We start from the raw sequence: 11,535 nt of genomic DNA, 5'->3' as shown, positions 1-11,535 counted from the left end.
TTTCTATCTATTTTGTGAAATATCTTATTTTAAGATGATAAGACAAAAGCTTTGATATGATCACATCATATAAAAGTTAGCAGTCTCCAAAATAGTCTTGTTTATTTTTCTCTCAACATTATAAAATAAGTTTGATAATGTTTTGACTAAAATTAGTAGATTTCTTCTCATTCAATAACATCGCAAACCTGCAATGGGGTTTGCTAATGAGTATAATGTCAAAGCCAGTGCAAGTGATGAGCAAAGGGTTTTTATGATGCACAGTCAATAACAAATCTTTTCCTTTAGATTTTTTGGAAGGCCTTATTTCAGCATCAGGGGAACATTCAATATCAAATACCTGTTTCAAAAGGGTCAATTCTGCAACCAATACTCAAGCTAAATATTCAAAATCTGTTTCAGAACAGCTTCTGTGGCATTAGGTGATACCTGAGGTGCATGAAGATGACAGCATCAGAGCTGGTAGGAGTAAGAGGCATCAATGACAGAAGGAAACAGATAAAGAACATTCAAAAGGAAACAGTGCCGAGCAATGCCTCCAGCAAATCCTGCCTTCCCTGTTCTTCTGTAGTTAGTGGTAAATAAAATCCTCCCTGGCTGATGAACTCAAATTCATGTCTGAAAATAATTCTGCCTATCTCACAGCATGACAATTGTCATGAGTTTTGCATCTTTAATCCACCATGACTATTGAGAAAAAAAATCTCAGACCTTTTCTGTCCATTAGGCCACCAGGATCCTGCCCACTGTTATCTGAAACTGTTCCAGGAATGAACGTTGAGATAGAAATGGGAAGGAACTGTGCTCACAGTTATTTTTTTCACCATTGTTAATGGTATAGTCTAGTTAAGAATTACCTCCACACATTTTTCCCGTACTTACAGATAGCTGTTCAGTTTATGGAAGCTAGACGAGCTGTAATGTAGCGTACAACTTTTATATTCTTTCTAATCTAATTAGGAACCCCCATCTTTATAGTCACGGCTTTATTACCTGATAATCATGTACTAGCCCAATATGATGTTTATTTTCATTAGTACAGAGAAAGCTGAGTTATTATTTGTTCATCCTCCACAGTCTCCCCCAGACAAAATAGTGGTTTCTCTTAATTCAGTGGAAGTTTTACCACAGCTGGACCAGTCTACCATGCATCCTATCTTGAGTACTTTAAAATAATTAACATATTTTATACTTTCTAGGTTTTATAAGAGAAAAAAGTAACCACATCTACATTTATTGCCCTCTTCTTGCACAGGAGTCCTTGTGGGAATCCTGAAAACCCCCCAAACAAAACAGCAAGTGTGATCTGGATGTGACTGGTATGTCTGTTTGCATTTTAAAAACCAGAGCTGTCTCCCGTTTCTCATCGTCAGTGTAGCTCTGCTGGTATCTGAGCTCTAGGAAAAAATTTGTCTTAGCCATGCCTACAGAAGACAGAGAAAGACCTCTGCTCTCACAGCCCAGCCTTTTGGTCTTCCCCAGAGCTCAGAGCCCAGCAGCAGTGTTAGCCAGCAGCTGAGGGCAGAACTGCTGGCTACCAGAACACAGCCTGACCCAGCTGCCCACGGCCAAGGCATCGAACGCAGTGGGAATCAGGTGCCTGAACAAGCCCCAGGGCTCAGCACTCAGCCACTGCAGTAATGGTTGCCATTATCCATTCAGAGAGCGAAATATTAGGTTACGTAGACTATTCCTAAGGCTGCTGACACACTGCACAGTTCTTAATTTTCTCAGTTATTCATGTCTTTGATCTCAGAAGCAGCAGCCACAAAGGCATTTGGGGGAAATGAAGGCATAGCATTCTATGGATAAGCAGGTTTCACAGGATCAGAAACATGTTAAATAAGTGCTTTGACATATAACCCATCAGGTCCAATAGTACAAACCCCACAAACTGCTTGACATGTGAAAGGGAATGATGCAAAATACCAGGGAAGAGTTACACAGGGTGATTGCAAAATAGGAAAACAGATAAAAATGAAAGAAGCTAAATCTGGATGATGGTGTAAAAATTTTGTTTCTTAGAATGCATTATTTGAAAGATTGAAGAAAACAGGGAGGGTCTCTCATACCTTGAATAGAACCTAACAAACTTCCTGCTTTAAGTGGCTTTCTGTATATATGAAAAACAGGGATCATCCTTTTAATATCGATTTGTCATGTTGAGGGAAGTAGTGCATGAAATACCATAATAAAGCTTTCAAGTCGTATCTAAATCAGTGGCTCTATTTGGATCACTCTTCAAGTGTATCTTCTAATGTCACTATTTAGTCCTGTTGGGTTCACATTGTGGAGTGGTGCCTGCGTGCAGAAACTGAACACACGTACCAGGAGCACACCTAGTGTGCTGCCACCACAAACAGGCACTAAATCTGTGGATCAGATTTGTGCTAGTCCAAAGTTAAAATAACCCACGATGTCAGATCCAGACCTCAGCACTGACTCTTTCACTCTCTGTATCTACTGGTAATTGTCTGCACTACTCACTAATGTAAACTTGGCCTCAGATGTCACTTTCTGCAAGTGCTAGCAAATGCTGATAAAGTGAAAAAGGCTACTAAAGTGGTTCTGGCTTCAGCCAACAAGGGTAGATGAGAGAAAAAAGAGGGAGGGAGAGACAAAGGGAGAGGGAGAAGTCCAACCAGCGTGGTCACAAAGAGACTGGCAGAGCGATGCTCTGAAGCTCTCAGAAAAGCTGGCAGAAACAAAGTGGAAAGATACAGGCTTTCTCCCACTACCGAAGATAAGGTCTGAAAGGAGTCAAAAAGTGCATCACTATTAATATAAGAAAGTAAACATGGATGCTGCCTATAACACATTCTTTGCACATACTCAAATTAATCTAAGAGCTCAAGTCTGAATATCTAACCAAATGCACATACTTAACAACTCCCTTCCTTCCTGTATTTCAGTCACCTATTATCACACTCAGCTTTCATTCTGAGATGATGGGATGACATGAGGTACATTATTGACCTTGACACAGAGCCAAAGGAACCATTTACCATTCCTGTCTACTTTATGACCTTCACCTAGTCATCTTCTCCTTCAGATAGTTTTCAATATTGCAAAATTACTTTCCTGCACAGTAAACAGCACAAAGGAAGCGAACAACAATTTGTATTTCTTGTGTCAAAAGAAGATGATATGCATAGGCAAGAAATGGAAAACAAGTAGTTGAAGAGAGGCATCACCTGAAATATTTTTATTGTTGCTGTTATTGGGAATTTTCTGTTCGTTCGTTAGAAGGTGGAATTTTTCCTAAAATACCAAGCATAGGTGACTATTGCATAAATCTATTTTACAACTGTATTCACTTAGCTGTAACTGTTTACTCTGCAACTGCATTTTAAGCTACTAAGTTCTATTAAAAAAAACCAAAACACCACACACACACAAAAACCAAACCCAAAACCAAACCAGCCAACCAACAAACAAACACACCACCCATCCCCCTCCCAAACAAACAAACAAACCAAAACAACCAACCAACCAAACAAACAGAAAAAACAAACCCAAAACCTGGCCTTTGACCTTTTTTTCAGGTCATGTAGAAAATGAAACAAAAGCCCTTCAACTTAATAAAATATGCAAGATAAAACTTCAAAAAATCTTTGATCATGTAAGACTGGAAGGGATTGTCTTCTGGTTTACTGCATAATATACCATCAGGGGCTGCATCAGATATTTTAATTGGAGTGGGATTTGGAAGTGGAGTTTTTCTGTCACATCTTGATACTTTCTCAAACGTACTTTCTGGCACTTACTGTGCTCAATACAGTGTACATAATAGCATGTTACATATATGTCGACACAATTTTCTCATTTTTGGAAGCTGCATAACTTTCAGAATCCTTTAATGAGAACTATTTGCATAACTAAAGAGAAGAAGTACAAAAGAAGATATTTTGTTGAAGTGAGATTGAATGCTAAATGAAGATAAATTATTAAATACAAAATTCAACACCACACTCAGCATAGCTTTACAGAGCTCAGTGAAAAGTTTCTGTAATATAAAAATAAAATTTTTTTGTCAAATACACTTTTAATGATATTCAGAGTCTGATGGTCTTTGATGTTTTACTAAACTTCAGTATCTTAGGCTACTTTAGAAAAATGTGGATATTTTAAAAACATTAATTAAGTACTGCATCTTGCTTCTATTGCATCCTAAGGGAGCAGAAGCAAGTTCTCCATTAAAATTCGAAATGTGAACTTATCTTCAAGTTTCAAAGAAGAACAAAAATCATACGGAAATTTAAGAACTAGGTGCCTGTACACAGTAAAATATCACATTATGAGTTTTGCTAGAGTGGGAATTTTAGGTTTGTTGTTTGGTTTGAAGTCAGTGGCAGTATTTACAAATCTTGTATCTGCAGGTCATCCTCAATTAAGTGAAAGTTCTATTTATACAGTTTTAGAGTCTGTGAGGCAATTTTTCCTCAGTATGATCCCCATAAAAACACGACAGCACGCCCTATTTTATGAAACATATTTGAATATGCTGACAATTATGTATTTACCATTGATTTTCCAGTATTTCATACTATAAGTGGTTGTGCGTTATACTTAAGATCACAATGGCATCTTTGTATATCCCTTTTGGAGCAGTACTTGTGGCTGCTCAGAGTGCAGGACAACAGAATATCAAAGATAACAGATTTTAAAATATCTGAAATATTTTCAGTGACAGTTAGGTGTACAATGTAGTATGTCCAGATGCTGAACTGTCTTCAGATATGTACGAGCACCATAGATAACCAAAGCTAACTCTAGGATTTTGCTTTTCTCAGTCAATCTTGTGCAGGTGGGCTTGAACTTCAAACAACAGAAACTAGACCTGTGCTGTCACTTTATGACATGTACTGCTACTTTCAGTTGTTAGTAGCCATATTTCCCTTTAATTGTGTATCATCATTTCCATGATAAAAATAGCTTCCCTTCTCTCCCAAGTAAAAAGAAATAATTACACACCAGATTATGATAAGACATCATTTTTAACAAGATTTACTGTGAATTAAATGAAGGCTGAGATGTTATCCATCAGTAAGTTCAGTATCATTTATTCATACTACCTTTAAATGAAAACTCACACACTGAGAATTCTTTCTACAAGCTAGATGAAATAAGTAATAAAATTTAAGTGGGTATCATACAACTAGTATGGTTATCTTATACATTTACTTTGCTTTCTGCAATCATAGCAATGTTTCCTGATTTGTTTAAAGTCTTTGCATGCAATCAGCACCTCCCATTCTCCCCAGCTCAGCCTATTGATAATTGATCCTCCTCTCATTTTGTTCATATATTTTGTGAAATATTTATTCTCTGACTGTATCCAGGCCTACTAAAAAAAAAAAATACTTAGCACTAGCAAACAGCATCCAAACGACATACATTTAAATGCAACAATTACTGTAAAAAGGCTGGTAAAGACCAGTAACAGAGGCATTTCAAAACCAGGCTGGACAAAGCACCAGGGAACAATATCTGCTGTAGGGAAGTACTTCATGACAAGACAAGGAGCAGAAGACCTAACACGTCTTTTCTCAAATAGCTTTTGCAGCAATTATTTGCAATTACTTGTGCTTAATGATGGACACAATCCAACACAACTGAAGTCATAAATGTCACAGATGCTTTTGTTCAAATCAGTTGTGAAATAGTTCAAGGAGCTACATTCATCAAACTATTGGGAAAGTTCACTTTAACAGACATTTTTCAAGCCCCAAATCTTTCAATGGATTTGCGTGTTATTTGAGTGTGCATTTCCATCTCTACTTGAATGATGAAAAATTCCCACTCTTCTTGTAACTTGTATGAATATAGCTATTTAAAGATTAAGTTGTTCTTCAAAACAGAGAGTTTATAGTGAGTCGCTTGTACCACATGAAACAATTCCAAGACCCCAAAGATTACACAGCAGGGAATCAGTAATATTACAGCAACACTTAGAAAGAAGCAAGAACAATCAGAGTATTAAAAATTGTACAGAATTGTGCACAGAATTAAAATGGTGGTTATACAAGACACTTGGCATGGGGATTATAACATGATTTTGTGAATAAATTGCAAGCTTGTCCCATCAAAAGATGTTGCTGACATTTCCATTTGACAATAAAAATTTTAATAAGTTTTCATTTGCTTGCATTTAATTATTATCTCTTACAGTGAAAAGACAATAGGTAAGAGCAACTCTATTCTACAGGTGAAATAAGAGATGTGCAAAATTTTCTTCAAGGCTAAGGGATGAAGCCCCTCTTGGTTTGAATAGAATTTTGCCTATTTACCCAGAAGCAGTTTGAAGAATTTTATCCTGCGCAGCTACACAAAGTAAAGGAAACTTCTGTAAACAACATCGCAATTTTTCACCATGTGAAACGTCTTTTGAGATTATTTGTGTCAAGCCTAACTAAATTATTTCCATTTTTTTTTGTTTAAATACAGTGATACCTATCAAGCATCTTGAAGTGCTGTACTTTGATAGGACTAAATGTAAAGATAAGAAGTGAAATTCCCTCACGTCCCAGTGGAAAATTAATGACTGTTTTTCTGAAGAATAAACTGTTTCCCTGTAAGACAAATCTCCATGCACAGAGATGCATAGAACAGTTTTGACTGAGATCAAGACAGCTGATAGGTAGAAATTCCAAACAAGCAGCTATTTTACTGTTTTATAAAGCGCTTTAGGCTAGCTATGCTTCTAAATGTTACCCCAAAAATGTAACTGGATCCTAATTTTCTCCTTAAGATATACACCTAAAATTATACAAGTCTTGCCAAGGAGACATAATTACAGGTGAAATCAGTTCTGACAGCTGTGTTGTAATCTGAACTTGATGTTTTCAGATGCCAGTGTAGGTATCTGTAAGTATCAAATCACAACTTCACCTTTATTTCCCTTTGAGGAACCACACTGGGGTCCCGTCCGTTCAGTTACACTGCAATAATGGCTAGCAACTGAGTCATAAATATTCTGCTCCGGAATAGAATATGTTCCACTGCGAAACCTCAGAGGCAAGGCTTAGTTAACACAGTGATCCATGTTCAGTGAAGTCAACGGAAATATGGTAATTTTCACTAGATTAAGACATTCTCCTTTGGAAGATACCCCTACCTCCAAATAAGAAACAACGCATGCAGTTTTCCTGCTATGAGTATTTGTTTGGTTTATGCCTTTCAAAGTGGTGAGACTAGTTGCCTTACTTTTTTAAAACACCAGGTTTTTCTATTGGAATATGCATTATAGCATAGAACAAGGTAGTATTATTTGGGGAGCATGACTTCTCAGGTATTATTTATCCAGCCAAAACAACATATACAACTCCTTCATTCTTTTCAAATATTCAAGTTAATGAAGCAGTAACAAGACTTTATATACAACTGTCTGCCCTGCTCCAGGCAGGTTTTAACTGAGCATGATGAAAATCTGCTAAATACTGTTTGTCTTTGGCTGTGTTTACAGCCAAAACATACTCAGTAGCATTTCAGCTGCACCTACTGCTGATGACGCTTGTCACCACGTAACTTTTTGAAGGGAGGCAAAGATTGAAAACCAAGTTTCCAACCACTGATAATCAACAAACCTGGTTAATTACAAGTCAATAGAATTACTCAGGTTTGGAAAAGCATGTCTGAAATCAGAATCTGGCACTATATCTTATCTCATTTGCTGGGCCAGCAACCTTGCTCTCGAGAACTCAGGGAGTGTGCTGTCAGCACATGTGTTCAGTCCCTAGCTTTCATGAAAAAATTAATGTCACGGAGCAGTTTGTTGTATGACTCTGCCACATAATTTATTTCACTAACAGTACTCTGTGTCAGTTATTAACTACTACAGTAGAAAACATGATGAAGTGGGAAGAACTGCAATGTCACATAGCTTTTGTCAACCATCTGATTTTAATATTTTCAGTAGCTGAGTCTGGGTCAAGAGACAAAGAATCATTTATATCTTTGCTAAGCAACAGCTTGACTCTTTGTCTGATGATTGTAGTTTAAAACACCTGTTTTACAGAATAGTTGTTAATTTCTCAATTAATTGTAAAGTTCAAAGTACAAAAATTTCCTTTTAGGAGCAAATGGTTTCTACCATACCATCTATCTATTGGCACTGCATTTTCAACCATAACTAAAATTGATGTAAAGTTCAGGCACTCTGCTAAAAGTAAAATAAGACCCAGAATCATGACATCTAAGATACAATAGCTGTATTGAAAGGGAAACTTTAAAAAATATGTTGACATTCTAATGAAAAGTTAAAATCTCTGCTGACTGACAGCACATCCAGTGATACCAGTCATAAAGCATTGTGACTTTATCAAGTACTTGAGGTTAGAAACATATGCTTTTGAACCATCACCAACAGGCAATTGAGTATTGGTAAAGATCAGTAGCTCGAATTTCTCAGTAAATTAATACATACGAACTGTGTTAGAGCAATCAGCCTAAGTGACTAGGCAGGCATTCAAACAATTCGTTTTTGGGAACTGGTATCATTCTCTAATATGAATGTAATTTTCTGTACCTGGAGGAAATTTCAATGAATGGAGATACAGAAATCCTCTTAAATAGGACATATAGCACATCATACTTCATTATAATCATGCCTATGATGGTGTTTTGTTTTTTCTGGAAATATACATCATGCAGGTATGCATGTGATGCCAAATGAGGTTAGTACCTTTGCAGAAGTTACAATTTAGAGGTAATTCATTTAGAAACATTGCAGTAAGAAAGAACACTATGTTCATATCTATTTCAACAGAAGAGCTTTTACCGATTTTTTTGGGTGCACGGCATGGCCAAATGCAAATATCGCAAAGTAATTAATTAAAATGGACCAAAGCATGAACAAAATGTCTAAAATGCCTCCATGAGTGACTGTGTGTTTATATGTAAGCAAATGCTGGATTGCAATTCAGATAAGAACTGAAATTTTGTGGTGATGACACTACTATTAATAGTTTCAAAACAAATCCTTTTTGCTCCCATATTTGTAAAGAACAATCTAAAAGCATTCACATTTCTAGCCATACTACTGTTAAATGCCAATTTATAACAATATGAAAGAAGGAAACCTGTCAATCAGTGATCCATAAGTAAATGTCCCTTAAAACAAATGCTCACATAAACAAAAATTTGATTATATTTGAACTATAGATTTTCAAACAGACTAAAATGCTGCAATCAACCAGATGTTCTTGTTGATGGGTTTGCAGCTATTGACTTACACTCCTTCTCATATCAGTGACTGAAAGCTGATTCATGCTCTCCCAGAATATAAATTTTAAAGAAAATCATTCTCCAGCTGAATTTACATAATTGTAGAGATTTGAGCAGTGTCAGATAGCATACTGCAAGCAAGGATTTTGCATGTTGTAGTTAAATAAATATTTTTTTTTCACTGTATACTAGGTGCTCTGATGCTAACACATCAGAATATACAACCTCTAAAATCCCAAATGTAAGGATGAATTTTCTGAGATAAAATTGTATGACATCTCCAAGTGCTCTAACATCTCACTAAAACACTAATATACAGCAATAGTCCTAAGAATGGTAAGCTCATTTGCAAAGGTTGCTCAGTAAATGCATTTCTATAATAGAACATAAATATGAAACATCCTCAAAAGTCACAAAGTCTGTTGTCCAAGTAGAATGTATGTGCAATTACTTAAAAATGAACGGGGTTATTTTTATATAACATTAAATTCATATGTAGGGGTGTATATATACACATATACATATTCACAATCTACTTTTTAGTCATAGAAGAAACGGAAACACCTTGCTTAAGGGTCATGCAAAAGTGTACATGTGTTAAATGTAATACCTTTGACAAACTGCCAAAGAGCACACACTGGTCACATTGGAGTGTCTAAGTGTATATTGATTGGACGTGATGATTGACATGAGGAAAATCATACAGTCAGAGAGGTTACATGCATGTATTGGAATAGCAGCTGGTGGTGATAAGGGATATAAGGATATATATGGCGCTAGAGAAAATAAGTTCCCGATGATGAGTTATAATGAATTGATGATAACGCTGTGTGTATCTGCATATTAAAGTGGTGGGTAGTGATAATACGTATAATTATGATGGTGGGTAGACAGGGATAACAAGATGTGTTAACTGTAGAAGGTGATGGGTATATATGGTAAAGTGAGTAGGTTGTAAGGATGCATATGTGATGCTGAGTATAGTGGTACTGTGGGGACTATATAGCAGCATACACACTGTGCTGATATTTATGTGGCATGGACCTGCTGTTCTTGATGAAAGTATGTGGTGCTCATAGGTGACAGTTTACGTGAAGAGGCAGGTTGGTGTCTGTACAGATGTGGTGTGCTCACACACAGAAGTAGCTACAGCCAAAGGAATAAGCAATTACGGAGTATTTTTATGTATGTTTGTTCTGAGGGAGTGTTTGATACCATGAGCAAGTGTGAAGGTGTGTGTATTAGTGAGTAACCATGTCTGGTTAATACAGAATGGGAAGGTGGTGGTGGTGGAAACTGATTAAGTGGTTAGGTATATGTAAGTACAGATTGTATGCATGGAGCAATAACATATAGGGACATAAGAGACATATTGCCCAGGAAGAGAGGTGTATGTGAAGGTTATACATTTAAAAAAAAAAAAAAAAGTATGCTTGCCAGGGTATCGAGTGGCAGCATTAGGACTATCTGCTGGTGTTTATGTGTATTTGGAACTGGTGGTGCAGATAAGGTGTGTAAGGCAGCAATGTCTGGTTCGAGATGACAGTATGAGCAGCTATCAGTGTAATGATGGTGTTTGACTAGGATCTCTCTGTGTGTGCAAAATAACATGATATGGGTCAGTGTGTAGAAGCAGTTTGTGGGTTTATGGGTGTAGTATGGGATAAGTCAGTTATGTAATGACAGCTACATATATGTAGAAATAGTGTATGAACAGAGATTGTGGCAATGTTTTGTGTCATTGTATAGTGCCGAGGAGGATTTATAGCTTCACCCTGTGTGGATAAAACCCTATCAGAGATATGCATCTGCTTTTAGTACCATATTAAGAGAGGGGGTTGTAGCACTGGTGATGCAGTATGTGATGGCTGAGCTTGAAGTGATGCTGTGAGTGGAAGCAGTATGTGAGGGGACAGCAGAGTAGACAGGTGGTGTGTTTGCACAGCAGCATAGCTAGGACGGTCTTGGCACCATCATGGTGTAAATAGTGACAGCAAGCTGTAGTGTGCAAACTGGTGCCTGCACCATTGGATGTGTGATGGACAGAAGCAGAGCATGTGCTGGAGTGCCAGAATGGGACAGGGGGGCATTTTTCAGGACAGGGCATGTGGAGAGGGGCAGAGCTGTAAAGTATTGGATGCTGCTAGTGTGTGATGTCTGGTGGTGGAGGGACTGGCCAAGGTGGGAGGCATGGAGCTGTGTGGTGGTAGGAGGCATGAACATAGCTCTTCTCAGGCAGTGCTGTGCACCTAGGGTTGAAGGCTGTGTAGTCTGTTGTAGTCAGTGCCATGCCTGGTGCCAGTGCCATGG

The sequence above is a fragment of the Caloenas nicobarica genome, chromosome 5, assembly GCF_036013445.1.
Source record: "Caloenas nicobarica isolate bCalNic1 chromosome 5, bCalNic1.hap1, whole genome shotgun sequence".
Taxonomy (NCBI): Eukaryota; Metazoa; Chordata; class Aves; order Columbiformes; family Columbidae; genus Caloenas; species Caloenas nicobarica.
The sequence above is the reverse complement of the archived record's forward strand: the minus strand, read 5'-3'. Positions refer to the sequence as shown.